General features: G+C 44.0%; 1 pseudogene; it reads right to left on the bottom strand.

Moving 5' to 3' along the window:
• Window positions 1–1,506: 1,506 nt before the first annotated feature.
• Window positions 1,507–6,470, bottom strand: Nkiras2-ps1 (NFKB inhibitor interacting Ras-like 2, pseudogene 1; annotated as a pseudogene).
• Window positions 6,471–27,447: the final 20,977 nt, after the last annotated feature.

The following is a 27,447-nucleotide window of genomic DNA, read 5'->3' as shown; positions in this document are numbered from 1 at the left end:
CTGTTCGGGCATCTTAGATAAGAAGGAAGGGCTAGGGGCGTGGCTTATCTCACTTTCACCGGGCAGCAGGCATATAAATACAGAGAGAGTATAAATATAGTTGAGCTACTAGCCAGAAAACAACCAGGAGGGACAGATACTAGCCATGTGGTCGGATCAATACACTGTGCCACTTGCACCACTGAGCAGTGTACTCCTGTTCCCTGGTGGTTACGAGAGGCTTGTCCAGCCTCCAGGGCTGGTAGGTGTAGCGCCTTGAAGAGGTTGGAGCAGGGGCAGAGATACACAGGAGGCCCAAGTCACCAGCTTTAGAAAAATCACAGAGCTACCTGTGGCTCTAGGTGATCATTCAAGCTCTTGTCAACTCTCAGATGAGAAGACTGATGATCAGAGGAGAATAACCTTGCTAAGTCACAGGGCAAGTGAAAGCCCAGTCATTACTCCACTCTACCTCAACCAGTGGGACTTCTGCTCAAGGAGCAGGAAGAGGAAGCGAAACAGCTGGGAGATGGGTAGAGGTCAAGCAGAAAATGCCACTCCCAGGAGCCTGGCTTTACCCAGCCTTGGACAGGCCAGGGGAAAGATCAGGGTGAAGGATGAGGAACCAACCCTAAGCCAGCACACACAACTGTGCGTTCACAATACCTAGCCACTCTGTTTCAGGCCCAGGCTGGTACTGTGTGTATGATACTGACAGGAAATTCAGAGAGGTGGGATCCCTGAGAGGAGCCAGACCCTGGACTGGGCACTTTGGCATGACAGCCCTGCTTCCTGCACCAGGCAGAGGGAAGGGACGCTAACCCATAAGTGTCCTGGTAACAGTGGGGAAAATATGATCAGCTGGGGACGGGGTGGGGACTCTTATAGAAGGCAGAGAGGAGGGCCAGCAATCCAGTTCACTTGCACTTCTTGGAGTTAAGAAAAGACAAAAGTAGCACTGGCCTGGGCAAATCCAGCTTGCTGCCCTAGAGGGTTGTTCCCCTACTGACAGGAAGAACAGCTTGCATAAGCACCCTGTGCTCTTCACCCATCTTGGGATGGGGTTGGAATGGTGAAGAGAGAAGGGAAGCTATTCAGCCATCCAAAGAACTGCTCTGCCCTTGCTCTTTTTTTTTTTTTTTTTTTTTTTTTTGTTGGCATTGTTGTTCATATGGGGTCTCGAGCCCTTTCAAGCTTTTCCAGACCTTTCTCTGATTCTATCAATGGGGGTCCTGTTCTCAGTTCAGTGGTTTGCTGCTGGCATTTGCCCCTGTATTTGCTGTATTCTGGCTGTGTCTCTCAGGAGAGATCTACATCCGGCTCCTGTCAGCCTGCACTTCTTTGCTTCATCCATCTTGTCTAATTGGGTGGCTGTATATGTATGGGCCACATGTGGGGCAGGCTCTGAATGGGTGTTCCTTCCGCCTCTGTTTTAATCTTTGCCTCTCTGTTCCCTGCCAAGGGTATTCTTGTTTCTCTTTTAAAGAAGGAGTGAAGCATTCTCATTTTGATCATCTGTCTTGAGTTTCATGTGTTCTGTGCATCTAGTCTGCCCTTGTTCTTGTGGCTGAGGTGGAAGGCAGACTTGCTCTGGGGCTGGATCATCCTGCTGGCCAGGAAGATGAAAGGCTCCAGGAGCCAGCGGAGGTCAGCCATGGACACCTCCCACAGCTTCACTTTCTCTGACTTGGCCCAATGTTAGGCCATGTCAGTGTCTACACGTCACTGCTCCTGCCGGTCACACTTATTGCCAAGGACCACGATGGTGACCTCCTTCTTGTCCTTGGACTTGTCAGCTCGACACACTGAAACGATTCTCGGCTCTCTGTTCTGTAGACCAGGACGTAGCCATCCGTGCAGGAGAAGCAATGTTTGGGCAGCTCGGCCTCATCCCGGAGACCCCGCGTATCATAGAAACGCACCTGCTCCCGCACCCCTCGGTCTGTCTCGATGGAGCCTACATAGCCTGGGTCTCGATCATCTCAGAACCCACAATATTGTTCCCATATAGGAGCCCCTCAATAATTGAAGTTTTGCCCACAAATGCCAGGTCACATCTTGCAACTCTACCCCATGCTTAGCCTTCAACCTCCTGGGTCCCCGCAGCACTCCCGCTGAGATGTCCCCCAGAGTGGGCCAGACCATGGGAGGGGCAGTTCGACTGTAAAGACAGCCCTCTTCCCTCCTGTATTTCTTTAAGGACGTTATTTATATCTTCCTTAAAGGTCTCTATCATTTTCAGGAGATGGGATTTTTAGGTCAGAATCTTGCCTTTCAGGTGTTCCAGGGTATCCAGGGCTTACTGTGGTATTGAGTTCTTACATTGCTTCATTTGATTATGTTCTTGTGCTTGCCTCTTGCCATCTGGTTGTCTCTGATGTTAATAGGCCCGTGTGTCTTTAACTGGAGCAGGCCTCCTTGGAGGCAGGTAGAGCTGTGTGACTTGGGTTAGAGGAGGCTTCTTGGGAGGTAGGCAGTGCTGTTTCTGGTTGGGGGTGGGGGGGCTCCTGTGTTCCTGATTAGGTAGGGTAGACCTCCTCAGAGACAGGTAGGCTTTGGGGTCTGGCCCTGGGAACAGATGAAGGTGGAGACAGGAAGGATGATAAGGTTCAGCAGAATGGGACAGACCCCACTTCTGCTGAGATTTGTGGGAGCTCCAGCTGACATGGGTATTGGGGTGGGGGGGTCTCACCTCTGTCCCTGGTCAAGGCAGACCCATGAGTCTCAATTTGAATTTTTTCATTTGGTTTTTCTGAGACAGGGTTTTATGTAGCCCAGGCTGGCCTTGAACTCAGTATACATTTAAGGATGACCTTGAACTCTGATTCTTCTTGCATAGTGGGTCTGTTTTTATTATTGACTGAATGATTGGCTGATTGAGTGAGGTGTGTGTATGTGTGTGGGGGAGAGAGAGAGAGAGAGAGAGAGAGAGAGAGAGAGAGAGAGAGAGAGAGAGAGAGAGAGAGAGAGAGAATGAATTTCTGTGCCACATCAGGTGTGTGGAAGTCAGTCAGAGGATAACTGACAGGAGTCAATTTTCTCCTTTTCTGTGTGGGTTTCATAGATAGAATTCAGGTTGTCAGGCTTAGGGGAAGCACCTTTACCCATGGATCCATCTTGATAACTCTCTGGAGTCTCTTTTATGAGGCCTTCAGCTCATTTGTGAGGATTCTTCTATCATGAGCTGACCTACTATGATGGTTGATGTTGGATCAACTTGACAGGATCCAAGTCACCGTGGAAACAAGCCTTGGGCAGGTCTTTGAGGGAGTTTTGGGTTAGATTGACTGGAACCCCAAAGGGCTTGGTGTCTCCTGCCTCCTGCCACCAACCATGGTCATTCGTTTTGAGAACAAGTGAAAAAAACCAAAGGAAACACCAGGCTCTGTGATGTTTTAGCCCTCTAGTCTGAGAGCATCCAATACATCAGTTGTACAGAATGAGTACCCATGGCTGGAAGATGTGCTTTAAAAATGTGTGAATGCCAACCAACCAGAGCTTCCAGGGACTAAGCCACTACCTAAAGACTATACATGGACTGACCCTGGACTCTGACCTCATAGGTAGCAATGAATAGCCTAGTAAGAGCACCAGTGGAAGGGAAAGCCCTTGGTCCTGCCAAGACTGAACCCCCAGTGAATGTGATTGTTGTGGGGAGGGCGGTAATGGGGGGAGGATAGGGAGGGGAACACCCATAGAGAAGGGGAGGGGGAGGGGATAGGGGGATGTTGGCCCAGAAACCGGGAAGGGGAATAACAATTGAAATGTAAATAAAGATGAAAAAAAAAAAGAAATGTGGGAATAACAAAGTAAAAAAACATGACGAAGCAAAAACAAAAACAAAAACAAAAAACGTGTGGAACAAAAATCATAAAATTTAACCTAGGTGTATTTGGGGGTTAATATTAATAGTTTATGAATGAATGAAGAGAGAAATGTAGCTGACTGAATAGAGAGAAAGGGGATACAAATAGATTCAGGGTAGGGGTGTTATATATTTCTAACTCCATTTTTTTTTTTTTTTTGAGACAAGTTTCCTCTGTGCAGCCCTGGCTTTTCTGGAACTCACTATGTAGAACAAAGTACCCTTGAACTCACAGAGATCTTCCTACCTTCATCTGGAATACTGAGATTAAAATCATGTGCTAATGTTGACTGGCTTCCCCATTTTTTTTAAACCCAGCTTTAGCCAGGAGTGGTGGTACATACCATTAATCCCAGCACTTGAGAGTTAGAGGCATGTGGATCTCTATGAGTTCAAGGCTAAGGTTTGGTCTACGAATCGAGATTCAGCCCAGGGCTATATAGTGAGACCCTTTCTCAAACAAACAAACAAACAAACAAACAAACAAACAATCAATTCACAATCAAAACTGGAAAGATAGTGTAGAAAGTACTGTATTGATTGATATAAAAATAACATAAAGCCCCCTTCACTTCCTCAGGCATCTTTAACTGTCCCTTCTCTCTTTCACGTTCCTTGGCCCTTCTCCTTGTTCCTCTCTTCCACTGAGTCCAGTCCAGTTATTGTTGTCTACTGGAATGTTGGTTGGTCTTTTTTGGCTCGACCCTGTTCAGATCTCATATAGCAGCTGCAAGGAGCTCATGAGTGCAATGTCCAGAAAACAACATTTTCCCTGTAGCAACCTTTTCTGTCTTTCAACTTTTACCTCCTTTTCTGCCCTTTCTTTCTTTCTTTTTTTTTTTTTTTAAAGATTTATTTATTTATTTTATTTACAGCATTCTGCCTGCATATGTGACTGCAGGCCAGAAGAGGGCATCAGATCTCATTACCGATGGTTGTGAGCCGCGATGTGGTTGCTGGGAATTGAACTCATGACCTCTGGAAGAGCAGTCAGTGCTCTTAACCATTGAGCTATCTCTCCGGCCCCTTCCTGCCCTTTTCTTCTGCAGTGTTCCCTGAGCTTTGGGATGCACATTGTAAAGATGGCCCATTTAAGGACGAGCATTTGATAGTCACTTACTCTCAGCACGTTGATCTGTTAGAGCTCTCTGTATTAACTGCTGCCCACTGCCTGGTCAAGCTTGAGGGAAGCAATGACCAGGGGCACAAGTATAAATATTTATAAAGAAGTTTGACTATATTTAGCAGGGCAGTGGTGACATGTTCCCTTCTAGGGACTATGGCATCCGGAGACATGGGTTTTTGACCGTGTTTACAGAACCACACATGAATTTCCTCCTTTGGAGCAGGCCTCAAAACCAATTAGAAAATAATTGGCTCCTCCCATAACCTTCATGTACAACTGGTCTTACTCAGTAGCAGATCCCACATGCTACAAATACTGGATAAATGTGCCCATTGTTAGCTTTTCCTCCCCAGCAATCTGCATAGCTCTTTTCAGCTCTGTGAAAGCTAGTCACAGGGAGAATGTTTTCAGGTCAGTTTCAGCTTGATTTCTCTATGTTCTGTAAAACACCATATGTTATATCCTCAGCAAAAGGATTTTACATATATCACAATTCTAGGTGTTGTGAAGTTGAATATCAAGATCAAGATCTGGCAGATCTGGTGAATGGAGAAGGCTTCTTTCTAGTTCATGGCTTCTTATCATGTGCTCACTGGTTGGAAGGGGCATGAGAATTTTCTGTAATCCCTTCTTTTATAATTAACTATGTGCCTCTCCACTCCCAAGCATTTAGAAGCTCTAAGAACTACTGAGTGACAGTTTCAGACACACTGAGCAGCCTGGAACGACCAGAAACCAGCCAAACAGTCCCGAAGAAGCAGGGATAGGCTGTGCTGCCTAGATAACGCTCAGGTAGCTGAGTTGCTTGGAAGAGTCACGTGGAAAGGACACTGTAGCCTGGTGAGTTTCCTGCATGCTGCACACTGTGCTCCAGATTCCCAGCATTTGTGAGCTGTCACCATGTTGGGGTGGGCTTTTGTGACGCTGCTGTCTTTGAGCCATTTCTGTTTCTGTAAGTGGCCCCCCACCTGTATTTCAAAGGTAAACCCAACAAAACGCCTTGGCTTGCCAAGGTGGACTTTGGTGATATCCGTACTTTAGCCTGTCTTTGGTTTCTTATCTGGAGACATTTGTTCACATCTTCTCCAGGTGCGGCGTTTCAAAATTGCCCCACCACTCATGATTTGTGTGATGCTGGGGCTGGAACACGGGGCTTTGGCATTAGAGACAATTAATTCTACAAAATGAATTACATATTCAGCCAGTCACAAACCTGCCAATTTCTTTTTTGTTTGTTTTTGAAATAGGGTCTCCTACAGCTCAGTTTCAACTTGAACTTGCTCGTATATCTCAGAATGACCTTGAATTCCTCTGCCTACGTCTCTGGATGCTGGCATGTGACAACCCAGTCAGAGATGGTTAATTCTTAGCTAGTTGCCAGGCATGGTTGTTAAAGGAGAAAGTGATGGATTGATTGAATTCCATTAAAATCCGTATGCCAACATCCTAATCCTACATTGTGATGTCATCAAGTGAGAACTTCTTCCCACCACAAGACATAAGCGGTGTCTGTGCTTCCTCCTAAGGTTCCACTGACACTACTGGTGTGGATATTCTTCCCCCAACAGACCTCACTCCAAAACCCTTTACTTATCATGGTTGAGGGCTTCCCTATAGTAGGATATATAGATAGAGCCTCTTGGCTCTCTTCTCTCTTCACCCTAGCCTCTCCTCCAAGACACCTGCCATTAAGGCAGAGGTGCACATAGCAGGTGGTAGGAGCAGTTGTTGGGCACCAGGAGAGGGCCTATGATCCTTTCTACCCCTCTATAGGGGGATGTAAGCAGTCAACAAGCCCAGCTGGGATGATCCTTTTGGAAGAGGGCAATGCTGAACTCCTCAAGATGGTGGTTGCTTGACTCAGCGGATAGCCACTCACATATGCATGAAAAATTTCCCAGAGGTTATTGTCTTTAACAAACTATAACTTTGGGGCTATGAAAAGACTGAACACCTTCAGGCGCTTGCTGCCTACCCTGACAACCTGAACCCAATTCTTGGGACTCAAGCGGTGGAGAGAAATAAATGACTTTTCCTGTGTCTTCCACAAGCGTGCCATGTAACACAAATACATAAATACGTGTAATTTAAAAATATTTTCATACTTTATAACTACAATAAGCTGACTTCTCCTGAGAAAACATGGTGACGAGAAAGCAGCGAAATAATTTATTCAATATGCTAAAAGAAAAAAATACCAGTCAGCAAAACTATATTTTCTACCAAGAAAAGAAATAGTTTGGATGAACTTTGTTTCTATATATGTCTTAATTAACAGATCAACTAATTTGTAGGTGTTATGCACACGCCACATCGAATGTGTGGAAGTCAGAAGACAACTTGTAGGTCCTAGGGATCAAGTTCATTACCTTTACCCTCTGAACTAACTCGAAGGCACCTTTTTGTACTTTTTTGGTGTTTTGAGACAAGGTTTCTCTGTGTGGCCACGGCTGTCCTGGACTCACTTTGTAGTCAGTGTTGGCCTCAAACTCACAGAAATCTGCCTGTCTCTGCCTCCCAAGAGCTGGGATTAAAGGCATGAGCCACCATGCTCAGCCTGCCTTTCTGCACTTTTTAACTGAATTGAGTGAAACAAATGACTGCAGATTCATAACTGTTTCCTTTCTATGAACGGCCTAAAACAGGGAACATGCCTTTATCTGCTGAACCATTTGGCCAGTCCCTAGATGAACTCTGTAAACATGACGTTCAATAAAAGAAGCCATGCACAGAAGATCACATCCTGTGTAAAACTGAGACAGGCTGAAAGGGGCTGGATCTACTCATGGGGCACACTTTACTTTTCTGCTGCACCCAGTTGGAATGCAGGTACCCCAAATCTGCTCTCGGGGGCTGCTTCAACAATCTAAATCAGACAATTCTAACTCGCAGCTATCGCTGGATGGCTTTATAGACTTCGGAGAGTTGGTAGAATCTTCATGGAGAACCTCCTTATCTCAGTTGCCTTTCTCATCGTTGTGATTGACCAAGGCAGTGTAAGAGAAAGGGGGCAACTTTGGTGAGAGGGAGGCATGGCAGCAGGGCCATGTTCCACCCACAGTCTAGAGGTTTGGAGATTAATGCTCGTGCTCAGTTTGCTTTCTCCTTTTCTTATTAAGTTCAGGTTCTCTGCTGCCCAGTTAAGACAGGTCTTCCCGGGGTTGGGGATTTGGCTCAGTGGTAGAGTGCTTGCCTAGGAAGTGCAAGGCCCTGGGTTCGGTCCCCAGCTCCGAAAAAAAGAACCAAAAAAAAAAAAAAAAAAAAAGACAGGTCTTCCCACTGTCATCTAAGTAATCCTTCACAGGCGTTCCAGGGGTTGTCTCTTAGGTGATTCTAGATCCTGCCGAGTTGACACCATTAATATCACACATGCTCCCTGACCCAGGGACATTGCACAAGTCAGTCCATATGTTTTTTTTTGTTTTTTGTTTTTTTGTTTTTTTGTTTTTTACAAAGCTGTGCTCCCACTTGCCCAGTCTGTGCACTGCACTGCATCCCCGAATGCTGCTATAGAAGTGGGAGCAGAGAATGGTTTCTGCGCATTCGTGACTTCTATCTCTGGGAGAGCATATGGAGCTGCTGGCAACACCGCACCCTGCCTGCCTCAGCTACTTGGAGAGCAGCAAGGAAAACTGGCAACTCCGAGAGCTTTCTGCATTCAGAGCTCAGAGCTGTAAACAAAACGGGAGCTACGTTCTACCTTTTTGCAATTAAAAAAAATCACATATAGTTATTTACTCTGTATGTGTGCCACAGAGAGCACAGGAATGTCAGAAGATATCTTAGGTCAGTCCATTTTCTCCGTTCACAGAGTGGCTCCGGGGAACTGAACTCAGGTCATGAGGTTTGGCAGCAAGTTCCTTTATCCACCGAGCCATCTCACAAGTCCCTGTTTGCACTTTTTCTTTGTATTGAGTAAAAGAAATTAAATTTTCGGACACTTGTAACAATTCCCTTGACATAAAATTGTCCAGATTAGGAAAATTGAGAAATTGAGGTGGGGGGATTCCGTTTCCTGAGACCTGGGTGAGACCTTAGTGGGTTTGGAGCTTTCTTTGGGGCTGATGACAGATTCTTCTAGCGGATAGCTGCTGTTTGTGTGACAGTATGAATATATCAGTGACAATGGTTCTTCTACTATCAGTGATTAAGATAGCCAATGCTAGGATCCCACCAAGATGGCTCACTGCGGATTGCGATCAAGCCTGACAATTTGAGTTTGATCTCCAGACCCACATGGTGAAAGGAGAGAACTGCCTTCCATACATTGTTCTCTGATGCGCACACACACTCACTCACACACACACACACACACACACACACACACACACACACACACTCTCTCTCTCTCTCACACATACACACACACACACACGAATGCATGCACAATTAATCTGTAAACATAATAAAAAATTTAATCGGATAGGGGCTAGAGAGATGGCTTGTTACAGCAATTGCTGCTTTTCCAAAGGAAACACATTTGGTTTCCTGCACCCACATTGGATGATTCACAATCACATGCAACTTCAGCTCCAAGGGATCTGATGACTTCTTCTGGTCCTTATAGACACACACACACACACACACACACACACACACACACACACACACACGGACATATTTTTAAAAATTCTTTAATATCTTTTTTACAGTCCAGACTTCATCTCGCTTCTGGTCTGCCTCCTAACCACTCCCCATCCCATACCTCCTCCTTTCCCCACCAAAGGATGTCCCCACCCTACCCCACTAGAGCTCCCCACTACCTGGGGCCTCAAGTCTCTCGAGGGTGCACTTTCTCTCATTGAGGCCAGACCAGGCAGTCCTCTGCTGTATATGTGTGTGTGTATGTGTGTGTGGGTGGGTGGGGTGGGGGCTCCTATCAGCTGGCATATGCTGCCTGGTTGTTGGCTCAGTGTCTGAGAGATCTCGGGGGTCTAGGTCAGTTGAGACTGCTGGTCTTCCCAAAGGGCCACCTGTGGGACAGTGAAAGGCAGCCTGGTTCCTGTTTGAGCTAAGGCTAGAAATGCTGGAGACCCTGAAGGGACGGTAGGCATTTTGACTGACTCCCGGAAAACCAGGCCCAGGCACTAGCCACAGCCCTCCATAGATTTGTGGCCATCAGTCACATAACAGCAAGGCCCCAAGCCCCTTCACAAGTAAAGGAAGTGACCACAGGGTTCAAGACAGATCTCCATCATAATGAGGTACCCAAAGGCCTGGAGGCTTAGCCAATAAACTTTCCTACCCAGACATTCCTCTCTGCAAAAAGTATTTAATCTCGGGCCCACCCTGAGAAGTGGGGTATGGTTTTACTCGTCCACTTTCCTCCAGGACACTAAATGCCTTTAAGCCATGGACTGACTCTTTTCATTGAGATCTGGAGTGGGGAGCCACAGAGAAGGCCCCCTGTGCTCCCAGCCATGCCCCCCTCTCTCCAGTCACCTCTACCACCAAGCCTTTAGCTTACCACTGTCAAGCCAAAGCCCACCCCCTCAATCCCCCGCCCCTCAGGGACCAACCGGAACTCCTCTTCTTTCCCCCTCGACCCCGGGCTAGATCCAGCTGGTGGGCCCCCACTACATTCTCAGCCCTTCTGCAGCTTCCAGTGGCACCTGGATGCCTGAGAGAACCCTACGGCCTCAGCCTCCTTGCAGGCCAGGGGACCCCGGAGTCAGCTCCAGCTGGGTCCCGTGCCTCAGACTGCACTTCCTCACCCCCGGAGCGGAGCTGTGTCCCAGGGGTGTCCCAGGGCTGCCCTACAGCCCAACACCCAACTGACAATGGGATAGTGTGGGGTAAGCACAATCAACTTCCCATGTCCTGCCTCCCTGAGCGGCTGAGACTTGTGGCAAAGCAGAAGCGGGGCACTCATAACCCTACAGCCACCCCCTTCCTCAGCTTCTTCTAGCTTTTTTCCACTTCAATCACAGGGGTCCCTAGGTTCTGCCTGTTGGTTGGGTGCTAGTATCTGCATCTGCCTGTTTCAGCTACTCGTTGGACTTCTCAGAGGGCAGCCGTGCTAGATTCCTATCTGCAAGCACACCACAGCATCAGTAGCAGTGTCAGGGCTCCGTGCTTCCCTGTAGGGAGCGGTGCGACAGCTTTATGATAATGAGGTGAATCTGGCGCCCTCCTAACAACAGTACTGAGCATGCGTGGAGTTTTGCACCTGACGTCAGTCTGGCTGGGGCGGTACTATGCTAAATGGGAGTTCATGCCTCGCCAATCTCTGGAGGACAAGTAGCTGGGATGCAGTGGGGTGACTCGTGCCCCACCAATCCCTGAAAGAAGATTAGCATACTGTTGTGTATATAAGCCGAGCGGCTTTGCCGCTCGGCGCGGTAACACTTAAAGCTGTAACACTTAAAGCTGTAACACTTGGAGCTGTAACACTTAGGGCTGGCTGCCGCCGCCTCCCTGTATCAACAAAGAAGGTCTCCTGCAGTAAAGGCTGTTGAGAAGAATCCAACCGTGTTGCGTCTTCCTTGCCGGACGAGGTGGGCGCGACAAAGTGGTGGCCCGTACGGGGACGAGGACATCCTCGTGGATCTCAGAACTCTTCAGCTTCAGGAGGAGCGACGTCGGAAAAGTTCCCGGTAAGGGACGATAAAGTTCTCTGGAGGTGAGCAGAGACGATGGAAGCCTTGGTTTAGAGGCTAAAAGGTCTGCAGTCTGCAGCAATGTTGTTTCCAATGGATCCTTTGTGGGTAAGGCTTGTAATTTTGTTTATTTTTTTTTCTTTGTGTGGGAAGCGGTTAGAGCAGTTAGGACAGGTCAGAGGGTCCTTGCAGAGCATCAACAAAGTATGTCAGAGGGAGTAAAGGTCTTGAAAGAAAAAAAGAAAAGAAAAGGAGATAAAAGGAACAGAGAGAAGGCAGAGATGAAAAAAGAGGATAATCAGGACCAGGAAACAAATAAGATATATTCTTTAAAAGCCTTGACCTTAGAAATGTCAGACAATCTAGAAAGCATCACTGACAGCTTAGAGAAAGTGAAAGTAAAGGTAGAACCATCGGGTCCCGGGCCTCCCGCAGAGCAACAAAAAGAAGCACAAGACTCCACCTCAGTTCCACCACCAGACTCATATTGACCCCTAGAATGGGAACTCAGGTGGTGGATACAGATTTTAAAGGCCCCAGTAAGCAGAATTCAGAAGTATCACAGAAATTTAAAGCATGTGCAAAGATAAAGACTTGGGGTAATGGTAGTGGTCAAAAGGGGACAAGGTAATAATGGTAATGTGTTCTTTTAGAGTTATGTTAAAATCTAGAGAAGCAAAGTCGATTCTCATAGATGCTTTTAGTCTTTGGACCCTGACTAGAGACAGTTTACACCCTAGACAAAAGAGAGAATGGGGTTGAGAAAAACAGTCCTCCCGAACTCTCCACAGATGCTTTGGCAAAAGAAGGAAGTGAGCTTAAGTTTTTTGAAGCTCTCCTGGGAACAGAAGGAGGTGGGAGACGTCTTGCCTCCTTGCTGGCTCCTATTGGAGAAGTGCTTGTTTCTGGTTCTGGGTTCTTTAGGTAGGATGTCTGGGTCCCTTTGGTGGAACACCATCTAGTTCTTTTCCTCTGTGTCTATTGTTTGTCCTTGGTGCACCAAGCTGTGGATGTATGTCAATTTATGTCTGGGTTTTGCTTCTCGTTGCTTGAATGTTTTGTGTTTCATGTTTAAAAGGAAAAAAAATGGTTAAAACTTTAAATGCTGGTTGATTCACCCATTGATGTAGCTTTAACTCCTTTCAAGAAAGGAACAAATAAATAAAAAGTTTCAATTGGCTTTTGGAGCCGGCATCTGTAGCTAGAAGCCTAAGTTGGCTGGGCAAGCTCCCCAGGGGGCTGGCTAAATGTTTATACTAGCCGTCCTAGAAGCGGCCTATACAAAAGTGGTTAAGGTGCTTAAAAACAATCAATTGTTCATAGCACCTGAGAAGGTTCAAATGGGCCAAATGGGAGAATATTTAGGAACTAAAATCACTCCTCATAGTATTTCTCCTCAAAAAATTGAATTACGAAAAGACCATTTAAAAACATTAAATGACTTTCAAAAATTACTAGGAAGCATAAATTGGATTCGACCCTATATTAAAATGCCCAATGTAGATTTACAACCACTTTATGAGGTCCTGAAAGGGGATTCTCAGCTTACTTCACCCTGTGTTTTAACCAAGGAAGCACGATTATCCTTGAGGAAAGTAGAAGAAAGACTAGAAAAGGCAATACTAAAAAGGTATAAGGAAGAGGAAGATCTGCTTTTGTGTATACTGAGAACTTTTCGTCAACCTACAGGAGTATTATGGCAACAAGGTCCACTTCTTTGGATTTATCCCCACATTTCTCCTAATAAAACCCTTGAATATTACCCTTCTGCTGTTGCACAGCTTGCTGTGTTAGGTGTTAAATCTTGCATTCAGCATTTTGGTATTTCACCAAAGAAAATTATTATACCATATACAACTGCTCAGGTAGAAACATTGTGTGCATTGATAGATGATTGGGCCATATTGCGCTGTAGTTTTGATGGAGAGTTTGACAATCATTATCCTAAGGATCCGCTGCTACAATTTTTTACTGAACATCCAGTGATCTTTCCTAAAATCACTGCCTCAGAGCCTTTGTCTGGAGCGTTAGATATTTATACAGATGGCTCCAAAACAGGTCTAGGTGCCTATATGGTTGATTCTCAAGAACCAGTATTAATTCAATATAGTCCAGGTACCCCCCAAATTACAGAATGTAAAATTGTATTGGAAGTTTTCAAAAGATTTCATGATTCTTTTAATTTAATTTCTGACTCTGCTTATGTGGTTAATGCGGTACGCTCACTTGAAATTGCAGGGCCAATTCGGTCAACTAGTACTGTATGTCAAATTCTTTTAGAATTACAAAATTTGATTTGGGCCAGAAAAAATAAATTTTTTCATACAACATATTTGAGCCCATACTAATTTGCCTGGTCCCATGACCAGTAATAACGCCCTGGTGGATGCTAGTACTCGTAGAGAGTTTATTTTTCATGCTGCTCCGGTTGATCTCGCTAGAGAATTTCATCAAAAGTTTCATGTACCTGCCTTTACTCTTCAACAAAAATTTAAAATCTCTAGAGCTGCAGCTCGTGATGTGGTGTTAAGTTGCCAGAATTGTGTTCAATTTCACCACCCTCCTCATGTAGGGATTAACCCTCGTGGTCTGATCCCGCTAAAACTTTGGCAGATGGATGTCACACACATATCTCAATTTGGAAATTTAAAATATGCTCATGTTTCTGTTGATACATGTTCTGGTATTATACATGCTACTCTGATGACTGGTGAAAAGGCTCGTAATGCCATTAGCCATTGCTTAGAGGCATGGGCAGCCTGGGGAAAGCCTGATAGTCTCAAGACGGACAACGGGCCTGCCTACACTGCAAAGTCCTTTCAGGCATTTTGCCAGACAATGCAGGTCAAACATACTACAGGATTGCCATACAATCCCCAAGGTCAAGGAATTGTGGAAAGAGTACATCGTACCTTAAAAGAGCTGATAAAAAAACAAAAAGAGGGAATTGCCAGCAGCCGAACACCAAAAGAACAACTTTCTTTAGCTCTTTTTACTCTAAATTTCTTAGTTTTGGATGCGCATGGCCGCTGTGCTGCGGATCGCCATGCTGCTACTACACCTATAACTAATGCAGAAGTAAAGTGGAAGGATGTCTTAACTGATAAATGGTGTGGCCCAGATCCCGTGATCTCGAGATCTAGGGGAGCTGTTTGTGTTTTTCCGCAGAATCAAGAAAATCCAATTTGGGTACCTGAGCGCTTGACTCGAAAATTGCCTTCTGCTCTTCCTGAAGATGAGACTACGAACCCTACTATTGCTACTGGGAATGATAATACAGGTTAATTCGATCACCCTGTGGGCTATTGCCAGATCCTGGCCAGTACCCATGCCAGTCCATAGCAATTCTACTGTTTTACCAACCTTTTTCTCTACCTCCTGTTTGCGTGATGTTCCTTGTATAGTGCCAACTGGAGAAATGCCCCAACGGTATGCCGCCACTAACGTTTCTCTGTTGCATACCTTATGTTTTACCATTAAAGACTCTTCCCTGCCCTGTATTTGGTTACGTAGAGCCACGTTAGCTAATTGGTTGAATCCTATAAGTGACAGCACAATGAACACCGGGATCATCCTGGCTGCTTTGAGTCAAATTGCCCAGGGAGTCTCTTCACCCAGCGAGGACATGTCAGTCGATAGTTCTGCTGATCTGAACATTACAACACTAATTGTGATGCATAATTGTAGTGTTCCATCACGCCCAGGGCAAGGTAACTATGCACAGAATAGCTCTACCCGTCGTAGAGTCTTACCCGCTTGCCCCCCGCATCAAGAGTTTCCACCTAATTTTACCCCATGTCAGAGTCCATTCCATAGAACAAAACAATTCCTACCAGGATTTGAATTTTCCCCTCCTCTTGGCCATGTACAGTATGACTGGGGGGAGAATAAGACTGGCAAGCATAATCTCTGGCCTTGGTTTCAATGGGTGCTGTCCAATGAGCAAGGGGCATATACATCCCTGACCCCTTTTGCTAGGTTGATGGGTGAGAACTTCACGCTGTATAATGTTTCGGCTACCAGAAAAAATGATACCAGGTTGACCAATATTCAATATAATAACCTCTTGGAACATAATACTGCCACTAGTACTTCAGTATGTGTTAGATCACCTTTTTTCTTTCTGATAAGCACTAATGTCAACAATGGTGTTTTAAATTGTAATAGCTCTGATGTAGTCTGCTATTTAGCTGAATGCTGAGATGGCAACAATGACACCACAGTAATGGTCAAGATTCCCTCCTTTGTGCCAATCCCAGTAGAGGCAAACCCAGATAGTTTTCCTATTCTTAATTTGCTGTGAACCAAAAGAGATTTTGGAATTACGGCAGTCATAATTTCAGCCATCGTGCTGTCTGTTGCCGCAGCTACCACAGCTGCAATTGCTATGACCAATCAAATACAGACGGCTGAGACTGTCAATCAGATTGTAGAAAGAACTGCAATGGCGCTAGAGATACAAGAAGAATTTAATACTCATTTGGCATCTGGCCTTCTATTAGCCAATCAAAGGATAGATTTAGTTCAAGAACAAATTGAAGCACTGTATCATATGACACAGCTGTCTTGCGTTTCCTCCCTAAGAGGTTTATGCATTACTCTTTTGCAAGCCAACTTTTCTCAGCATTCTCAACAGAGCAAAGAAATCTCAAATTATCTGAAAGGAAACTGGTCCATGAAAGCAGAGCAACTATCCAGACAATTGCTGATGCAGATTGCTGTCCTCAACAGCACTAGGCTGGACCCCATAACAATTGAAGACTTTACCTCATGGATTACCAATGCTTTCTCCTTTTTTAAGGAGTGGGCGGGCATGTTTGCCTGGGGAGCTATTGTCCTCCTGGGATGCGGAGTATGTCTCTGGCTTATTGGCCGTTTAAAAAGAGAACATGCCAGACACAAAGCGGTTGTTTACCAGGCTATGACCGCCATTGACAATGGTGCTTCTCCCAATGTATGGCTGGCCTCTTTGAAAGATTAAGAGTTCGCCCTAGATCATTTTTGTCACAGTCATGTGGGGTCATTGTATCCAGGGACGGGCAACTTTCCTCGAGCTCGGACCAACCTAAGACACGGGGCCTGGTGGCGATAGGGTGACCCAATGACGGGTAAGGCCGAGTCATCGTCAGGAACGACCTAAGACAGGAGCAATGACAAGATTGACGTGACACCCAGATCTAGACCAGTCATTTTATTAAACAAAAAAGGGGGAGATGTAGGGAGCGGTGCGACAGCTTTATGATAATGAGGTGAATCTGGCGCCCTCCTAACAACAGTACTGAGCATGCGTGGAGTTTTGCACCTGACGTCAGTCTGGCTGGGGCGGTACTATGCTAAATGGGAGTTCATGCCTCGCCAATCTCTGGAGGACAAGTAGCTGGGATGCAGTGGGGTGACTCGTGCCCCACCAATCCCTGAAAGAAGATTAGCATACTGTTGTGTATATAAGCCGAGCGGCTTTGCCGCTCGGCGCGGTAACACTTAAAGCTGTAACACTTAAAGCTGTAACACTTGGAGCTGTAACACTTAGGGCTGGCTGCCGCCGCCTCCCTGTATCAACAAAGAAGGTCTCCTGCAGTAAAGGCTGTTGAGAAGAATCCAACCGTGTTGCGTCTTCCTTGCCGGACGAGGTGGGCGCGACACTTCCCCTTGAGCTGGATCCCAATTTGGGCCTGTCACTGGACCTCCGTTCTCTCCTGCTTTTCTCCATTTTTGTCCCTGCATTTTCATCAGACACAATTCAGGAACAATTCTGGGTCAGAGCTTTTGACTGGGGGATGGCAACCCCGCCCCTTCACTTGATGTCCTGTCCCTCCGCTGGAGGTGGAGTCTCTAAGTTCCCCCTCCCCACTGTAGAGCACTCCATCCAAGGTCTCCCTTTGAGTCCTGAGAGCCTCTTACCTTCCAGGTCGCTGGTACATTTTAGAGGGTTCCCCTGCCTTTACCTCTCTCGGTTTCCTATTTCCATTCTTTTTGTTTATTCTCAAGGCTTCAGTCCTGTTCCCCCTAATACCTGATCATGTTTCCCCTTCCCCTCCCTGTGCCCTCTCCCACCCAGACACCTCCTTCCCTCTATCCACCTCCCTTGTGATTGCTTTCTTCTCTCTCCCAAGAGGGATTGAGGCATCCTTACTTGGGTCCTTCAGCTTGTTAACCTTCTTGGGTCCTGTGGGTTGTGTCCTGGGTATTCTGTACTTTCTTTGGGGAGGGCTAATGTCCACTTATTACTGAGTACATACCATGCATGTCCTTTTGGATCCGAGTTACCTCACTCAGGATGATATCTTCTAGTTCCATCCATTTGCTTGCAAAACTCATGATGTCCTCGTTCTTAATAGCTGAGTAGTATTCCGTTGTGTAAATGAACCACATTTTTCTGTACCCATAATTTTAACAAGTGGAGCATACCTGTGGTTGGGGAAAAATCCCTGACTCATTTTTAGGAGGGCACGCACACGGCAAAGGTGAGTGGGACATCTTAATAGAAATGTGGTGGGAAGGACTTTGGATAGGATTTGAGATTGTGTTTAGTACTTTGGGGATGGGTTCTAGATACCATTTGAAAGAGGAGTAATGTGTGCTTAATATTCTAATAAGGCACATAGCTTGCCTTAGGGATTAATTGTTGTGCTAAAGCACTACGGTTCAAGGCAACTTGGGGGGGGGTTTATTCCAGTTTACAGTTTGTAGTCCATTATCCAGGGAAGCAGGGCAGGAGCTAATGGGAACCTGAAGTAGGAACTGAAGCAGAAATGGTGGAGAGTGCTGCTAACTAGCTTGCTCCCATGTCTTGCTTGTTCTGCTTTTTTTTATACTCCTGTGGGCCATCTCTACCCACAACAGGCTGGGTCAATCATCAATCAAGAAAAAGCCCTACAGACTTGACTACAGCTCAACTCCATAAATGCATTTTCTCAATAAAGATGTCTTCTTCCCAAAAGACCCCAGCTTGTATTGTTGACATAAAAATTAGCCAGTGAATAGTTGGAGGAAAGACTGGGCTGGGGCTGATGCTGCCATTAAGATGTCACTCTGTCCTTCCCTTGGCTCCATGGCCCATGTGATCTCTATCAGATGAATTCATAGAGAGAATGGTGCAAATGTCAGGTAAGGCTCATTATGAATCACTCTCATGAGATGTATTCTAGTTTGTTTTCTGTTGCTCTGAATAAAACACTATGACCAAAAGCAAGTAGGAAAGGGAAGGGGTTTATTTGGCTTACATTTCCAGGTCTCAGCACATCCATCATTGAAGGATGGTGGGGCAGAAACACAAGCCAGCATTTAAAGTAGAAACCATGGAAGAAAGTAGCCTTTCTCATATAACTTGGGCTCACCTTCCTAGGTGTGGTGCTTTCCACAATGGACTGGATCTTGCCACAACAATCATTAATCAAGACAATCTCCCACATGCCAATCTGATAGAGGAGGTTCTTCAGTTGAAGTTCCCCACTTTCCAGGTGACTCTAGGTTGTGTCAAGTCAAAAATAAAAGCTAACCAGCATAGAGTGAGAGTTAGACTTGAGGCTGTGGGCTAATTAGGCCATGACCATCTTTCCGACAGCTGCCATAAAGGAAATGGTAAGTCTGTTACTAAGAGCCTGTCTGTGAATCTTTAACTCCATAACATACTACCCAGTTGGTGAGATTCCAAGAGAATTCCAGATGCTATTCTTACTTCCCCAAGGGAATTTACAGGCTCAAATTGTCAGACTCCCAAGATATTAAAAGGCTGTCTCCTCCAGCTATACATCCTAACTGAATGTGCCCCTCTTCCCCAACATTCCCAGAATACGACATTCCTTCCCCAAAGTTCCCTCATTCCCCCTTGACAATCAGGAGGAACAGACAACTTGCTTATATGAAACCTTTCTCTTCCCCTGAGACCTAGAGGAAGGGATTCCCCTCTCTGACTCATAGGCCTGAACTTCATCAAAGCCATGGCCTGCAAACTGAATTAAATAACACATCACAATGATCATCCTTCATGATGAAGTAGGTTTCATCCCAGGAATGCAGGATGGTTCAATATACAGAAATCCATCAATGTAATCCACTATATAAACAAAGTAGAAAAAACCCCAAATGATCATCTCATTAGGTGCCAAGAAAGCATTTGACAAAATTCAACAACCCTTCATGAACATGGAAAGATCAGGAATTCAAGGCCCATACCTAAACATAGTAAAAGTAATGTAAAGCAAAACAGTTGCCAACATCAAGCAAAATGGAGAACAACTTGAAGCAATTCCACTAAAATCAGGGACTAGACAAGGCTGCCAACACTCTCCACACCTATTCAATATAGTACTTAAAATCCTAGCCAGAGCAATTAGACAACAAAAAGAGGCCAAAGGGATACAAATTGGAAAATAAGTCAAAATATCACTATTTGCAAATGATATGATAGTATACTTTAGTGACCCCCAAAATTCCACCAGAGAACTCCTACAGTTGATAAAAACTTCAGCAAAGTGTCTGGATAGAAAATTAACTAAAAAAAAATCAGTAGCCTTTCTCTACTCAAAGGATAAAGACTGAGAAAGAAATTAGGAAAATGACACCTTTTACAATAGTCAGAAACAATATAAAATACTTTGGTGTGACTCTAACCAAACAAGTGAAACATCTGTATGACAAGAACTTCAAGTCTCTGATGAAAGAAATTGAAGAAGATCTCAGAATATGGAAAGATCTTCCATGCTCATGTACTGGCAGGATTAATATTGTAAAAATCTTGCTGAAAGCAATCTACAGATTCAATGCAATCCCCATCAAAATTCCAATCCAATTCTTTATAGAGATAGAAAGAGCAATTTCAAATTCATCTGGAATAACAAAAAACCCAGGATAGCCAAAACTATCCTCAACAATAAAAGAACTTCTGGGGGAATCACCATCCCTAACCTCAAGCTATATTATAGAGCAATAGTGATAAAAACTGTATGGTATTGCTACAGAGAAGGCAGGTAGATCAATGGAATAGAACTGAATACCCAGGAATGAACCCACACACCAATGGTCACTTGATCTTTGACAAAGGAGCTAAAACCATCCAGGAAAAAAGACAGCATTTTCAACAAATGGTCTTGGTTTAACGGGAGGTCAGTGTGTAGAAGAATGCATATAGATTCATTTTATTGCCTTGTACAAAGATAAAGTACATAAAACCAGATACACTGCAACTAATAGAAAGAGAAAATTGCTCTCTCTATCTCTATGAAGAATTGGATTGGAATTTTGATGGGGATTGCAACTTATAGAAGGCAAGAGCCTCAAACACATGAGCACAGGGGAAAATTTCCTGAACAGAACACCAATGGCTTATGCTCTAAGATCAACAATAAACAAATGGGATCTCATAAAACTGCAAAGCTTCTGTAAGGCAAAGGACACTGTCAATAGGACAAAACAGCAACCAACAGATTGGGAAAAAATCTTTACCAATCCTACATCTGATAGAGGACTAATATTCAATGTGTACAAAGAACTCAAGAAGGTAGACTTCAAAGAATCAAATAGCCCTTTTAAAAATGGGATACAGAGCTAAACAAAGAATTCCCAACTGAGGAATACTGAAAGGCTGAGAAGTGCCTAAAGAAATGTTCAACATTCTTAGTCATCAGGGAAATGTAAATCAAAACAACTCTGAGATTCTACCTCACACCAGTCAGACTGGCTAAGATCAAAAACTCAGGTGACAGCAGATGCTGGCAAGGATATGGAGAAAGAGGAACACTCCTCCATTGTTGGTGGAATTGCAAGCTGGTACAACCATTCTGGAAATCAATCTGGAGGTTCCTCAGAAAATTGGACATTGAACTGCCTGAGGATCCAGCTACACCACTCTTGGGCATATACCCAAAAGATGTTCCAACATATAATAAAGACACGTGCTCCACTATGTTCATAGCAGCCTTATTTCTAATAGTCAGAAGCTGGAAAGAACCCAGATGCCCTTCAACAGAGGAATGGATACAGAAAATGTGGTACATCTACACAATGGAATATTACTCAGCTATCAAAAACAATGACTTCCTGAAATTCATAGGCAAATGGATGAAACTCGAAAATGTCATCTTGAATGAGGTAATCCAATCACAAATGAACTCACATGGTATGCGCTCACTGATAAGTAGACATTCGCCCAAAAGCTTGGAATACCCAAGATACAATTCACAAACCACATGAAACTCAAGAAGAAGGAAGACCAAAATGTGGATGCTTTAGAACTTCTTAGAAAGGGGAACAAAAACACTTACAAGAGGAAATACAGAGACAAAGTGTGGAGCAGAGACTGAAAGGCTATCCAGAGACTGCCCGACATGGGGATGCTTCCCATATAAAGTCACCAAACCTACACAATTTTGTGGATGCCAAGAAGTACATACTGACAAGAGCCTGATATAGTGGTTGGCTGAGAGGCTTTGCCTGAGCCTTACAAATACAGAGGCAGATGCTTGCAGCCAACTATCGGACTGAGAACAGGATCCAATGGAGGAGTTAGAGAAAGGACTGTAGTAGCTGAAGGGGTTTGCAACCTCATAAGAAGAACACAACATCAAACAACCAGAGCTCCCATGGACTAAACCACTATCCCAAGGGAACACAGGGATTGACTTATAGCTCCATGTTGGAGAAGATATGGAGCAAGGGAGTGCTAACATGTAAATCCACCATGGGAATCAATATGGTGATCCCTGAGATAATTGGGAATTGAGCTACCTCAAGATTCAGTGATTGGCTTTATCCACTCTTGGGAATGCACCCAAAAGCCTCTCCATCCTATCACTAGGACACTTGCTCAGCTATGTTCATAGCAGCTTTATTCATAGGAGCCAGAAACTGGGAGCAAGCTTCCAGTTTCCATCTGTGGAGTTAACGCTTTGGCACAGCTCTCCAAACCCAAATCTGGACTGGAGAGAGCTCGTTTCTTAAGAGTGCTGGCACAGCTAATCACAGGCTCACAGGCTTACAAGAGGGACAGGCTCCAGACAGGCTCCAGACAGAGACAGCAAGACCAACTAACACCAGAGATAACCAGATAGCAAGAGGCAAGTGCAAGAAACTAAGCAACAGAAACCAAGGCTATGTGACATCATCAGAACCCAGTTCTCCCACCGCAAGTCCTGGATACCCCAACACACTGGAAAAACAAGACTTGGATTTAAAATCACATCTTGTGATGATGACAGAGGACTTTAAGAAGGACATAAATAACACCCTTAAAGAAATACAGGACATATGCCCAAGAGAGGTATAGCTGGATCCTCAGGCAGTTCAATGTCCAATTTTCTGAGGAACCTCCAGACTGATTTCCAGAATGGTTGTACCAGTCTGCAAACCCACCAACAATGGAGGAATGTTCCTCTTTCTCCGCATCCTCGCCAGCATTTGCTGTCATCTGAGTTTTTGATCTTAGCCATTCTCACTGGTGTGAGGTGAAATCTCAGGGTTGTTTTGATTTGCAGTTCAAATGCCCCAACATATAAAAAAGACACGTGCTCCACTATGTTCATTGCAGCCTTATTTATAATAGCCAGAAGCTGGAAAGAACCCAGATGCCCTTCAACAGAGGAATGGATACAGAAAATGTGGTACATCTACACAATGGAATATTACTCAGCTATCAAAAATAATGACTTTATGAAATTCGTAGGCAAATGGTTGGAACTGGAAAATATCATCCTGAGTGAGGTAACCCAACCACAGAAAAACACACATGGTATGCACTCATTGATAAGTGGCTATTAGCCCAAAATGCTTGAATTACCATAGATGCCTAGAACAAATGAAACTCAAGACGGATGATCAAAATGTGAATGTTTCACCCCTTCTTTAAAAGAGGAACAAGAATACCCTTGGCAGGGAATAGAGAGGCAAAGATTAAAACAGACACAGAAGGAACACCCATTCAGAGCCTGCCCCACATGTGGCCCATACATATACAGCCACCCAATTAGACAAGATGGATGAAGCAAAGAAGTGCAGGCCAACAGGAGCCGGATGTAGATCTCTCCTGAGAGACACAGCCAGAATACAGCAAACACAGAGGCGAATGCCAGCAGCAAACCACTGAACTGAGAATAGGACCCCCGTTGAAGGAATCAGAGAAAGAACTGGAAGAGCTTGAAGGGGCTCGAGACCCCATATGTACAACAATGCCAAGCAACCAGAGCTTCCAGGGACTAAGCCACTACCTAAAGACTATACATGGACTGACCCTGGACTCCAACCTCATAGGTAGCAATGAATATCCTAGTAAGAGCACCAGTGGAAGGGGAAGCCCTGGGTCCTGCTAAGACTGAACCCCCAGTGAACTAGATTGTTGGGGGGAGGGCGGCAATGGGGGGAGGGTGGGGTGGGGAACACCCATAAAGAAGGGGAGGGGGATATTTGCCCGGAAACCGGGAAAGGGAATAACACTCGAAATGTATATAAGAAATACTCAAGTTAATAAAAAAAAATACAGGACAACACAGGTAAAGAGTAGAAGCCCTTAAAGAACTACAGGAAAACGAGCCAAACAGGTGAAGGAAACCATCCAGGTTCTAAAAATGGAAATAGAAACAATAAAGAAATCACAAAGGGAGACAACCCTGGAGATAGAAAACCTAGGAAAGAGACCAAGAATCATAGATGCAAGCATCATCAGCAGAATACAAGATATAGAAGAGAGAATCTCAGGTGCAGAAGATACCATAGAAAATATTGACACAATACTCAAGGAAAATGCAAAATGCAAAAAGCTCTTAATCCAAAACATCCAGGAAATCCAGGACACAAGGAGAAGCTCAAACCTAAGGATAATAGGTATAGAAGAGAGCAAAGACTCCTAACCTAAAGGGCCAGTAAATATCTTTAACAAAATTATAGAAGAAAACTTCACTAACCTAAAGAAAGAGATGCCCATGAAAACACAAAAAGCCTACAGAACTCCAAATAGACTGGACCAGAAAAGAAACTCCTCCTGTCACCTAATAATCAAAACAACAAATGCACAAAATAAAGAAAGAATATTAAAAGCAGTAAGGAAAAAAGGTCAAGTAACATATAAAGGCAGACCCATCAGAATTACACCAAATTTCTCACCAGAGACACTAAAAGCCAGAAGATCCTGGGCAGATGTCATATCGACAGTAAGAGAACAGAAATACCAGCCCAGGCTACTATACCCAGCAAAATTCTCAATTAACATAGATGGAGAAACCAAGATACTCCATGACAAAACCAAATTCATACAATACTGTTCCACAAATCCAGCTCTACAAAGGATAATAGATAGAAAATTGTTGCTGTAAAATTATAATAGGGCTTTCTTTTATCCCACACTAGGTCCAGCACCATAGTGCCCCAGGACATCTGTTGGAAGTTTTCGTCTCAGTCAGCAAAGTGTCTCACCCGCTTAGCTCCAACCCATATCACACTGCTGATGGTTACACTCTGAGCCTGGCAACCATCTCTCTACCCATCTAGTTCCCAAGGCAGGTTGCCATCATGCCAGACATACACATCCCAATTCTGTTGTGGTCCAGTGTCCTGCGACCACTCACTCTCTTGAATTCAATTCAATTGCCATATGAAAGAACATACTATACAATAACTTCTGATCCAATTGATAAGATTTAATTTGCTATCTAGACATACAAAGAAAGCCCTGTACACATTCATCCCTTAAGAATATTCTTAACAACTTGTAAACGTGCAGAGAGGAATCTTAACATCTGCCTCCATGTTCTCTCAGCTCCTACTTCTCCTATTGCTGCAGTCTCCTCCTCTCTAAAACTTTTCATCAGCCCATCCTTCTGCTCGACCAATGACAGGCCTCGTTCTATCTTGTACTTGCCTTCACCTGCTTAATGACATCATCCTACAGAAAACTCCAACACAGGGAAGGAAACTACATCCTAGAAAAAGCAAGAAAAGAATCTTTTTCCAACAAATCCCAAAGAAGATATCCACACAAACATAATTCTACCTTTAACAATGATAATAACAGGAACCATAACCACTATTCCTTAATGTCTCTTAGCATCAGTGGATTCAATTCTCTGATAAAAAGACATAGACTAACAGACTGGATAAGAACCCAGCATTCTGCTGAATACAGTAAAGTGACAAAGAGAGACGTTACCTCAGAGGAAAAGGCTGGAAAACAACTTTCCAAGCAAATAGTCCCAAGAAACAAGCTGGAGCAGTCATTCTAATATCAAATAAAATCGACTTTCAACCAAAAGTTATCAGAAAAGATAAGAAAGGACACTTCATATTCATCAAAGGAAAAATACACCAAGATGAACTCTCAATTCTGAATATCCGTGCTCCAAATGCAAGGGCACCCACATCCATAAAGGAAACTAGTAAAGCTCAAAGCACACGTTGCACCTGGGAGACATCAACACACCAGTCTCATCAATGGACAGATCATGGGAACAGAAACTAAACAGAGACACAGTGAAGCTAACAGAAGTTATGAACCAAATGGATTTAATAAATATCTACAGAACATTTCACAAGGAACAAGGAACACATTTTCTTTTCAGCATCTCATGGTACCTTCTCCAAAATTGACCATGTAACTGGTCACAAAACAGGTCTCAAAGGATTCAAGAAGATTGAAATAATCCCACGCATGCTATCAGATCACCATTGTCTGAGGCTGGTCTTCAAGAAGACCAAAAATGTCAGAAGCCCACATACCTATGGAAGCTGAACAACACTCTACTCAACGATAACTTGGTCAAGGAAGAAATAAAGAAAGAAACTAAAGACTTTTTAGAATTTAATGAAAATGAAGGCACATCATATCCAAACTTAGGGGACACAATGAAAGCAGTGCTAAGAGAAAAACTCAAATCTCTGAGTACCTCAGCACACTTGAAAGCTTTAGAACAAAAATCAGCAAATACATCCAAGAGGAATAGATGGCAGGAAATAATCAGACTCAGAGCTGAAATCAACCATGTAGAAACAAAAAGAACATAAAAAGACTCATCAAAACCAGGAGCTGGTTCTTTTAGAAAATCAACAAGATATATAAACTCTTAGTCAGACTAACCAGGGAACACAGAAAATATCCAAATTAACAAAGTCAGAAATGAAAAGGGAGACATAACAACAGAAACTGAGGAAATTAAAAAAAGCATCAGATACTACTACAAAAGCCTATACTCAACAATACTGGACAGTCTAGATGAAATGAACAATTTTATAGACAGATACCAGGTATCAAAGTTAAATCAGGATCAGATAAACCGTCTTAACAGTCCCAAAACTCCTAAAGAAATAGAAGCAGTCATTAAAAGTCTCCCAACCAAAAAAAGCCCAGGACCAGATAGGTTTAGTGTAGAATTTTATCAGACTTTCAAAAAAGACCTAATACCAATCAATACTCTTCAAACTATCCCACAAAGTAGAAACAGAAGGAATACTTCCAAATCTGTTCTATGAAGCTACATTTATGCTTATACCTAAACCACACACTGACTCAACAAAGAAAGAGAACTTTAGACCAATTTCCATTATGAATATTGATGCAAAAATACTCAATAAAATTCTTGCAAACTGAAGTCAAGAACACATCTAAAAGATCATCCATCATGATCAAGTAGGCTTCATTCCAGGTTTGCAGGGATGGTTCAATATATGCAAATCCATCAATGTAGTACACTATATAAGCAAACTCAAAGAAAAAATCCACATGATCATCTCATTAGATGCTGAGAAAGCATTTGACAAAATTAAACACCTCTTCCTGATCAAAGTCTTGGGAAGATCAAGAATTCAAGGCCCATATCTAAACATAGTAAAAGCCCTCAGCTCCGGAAAAAAAAAAAGAAAAAGTAAATCTAAACATAGTAAAAGCAATATACAGCAGA

This window comes from Rattus norvegicus, chromosome 12 (genome assembly GCF_036323735.1).
Source record: "Rattus norvegicus strain BN/NHsdMcwi chromosome 12, GRCr8, whole genome shotgun sequence".
Classification (NCBI taxonomy): domain Eukaryota; kingdom Metazoa; phylum Chordata; class Mammalia; order Rodentia; family Muridae; genus Rattus; species Rattus norvegicus.
This window is presented reverse-complemented; position numbering and strand designations above follow the sequence as displayed.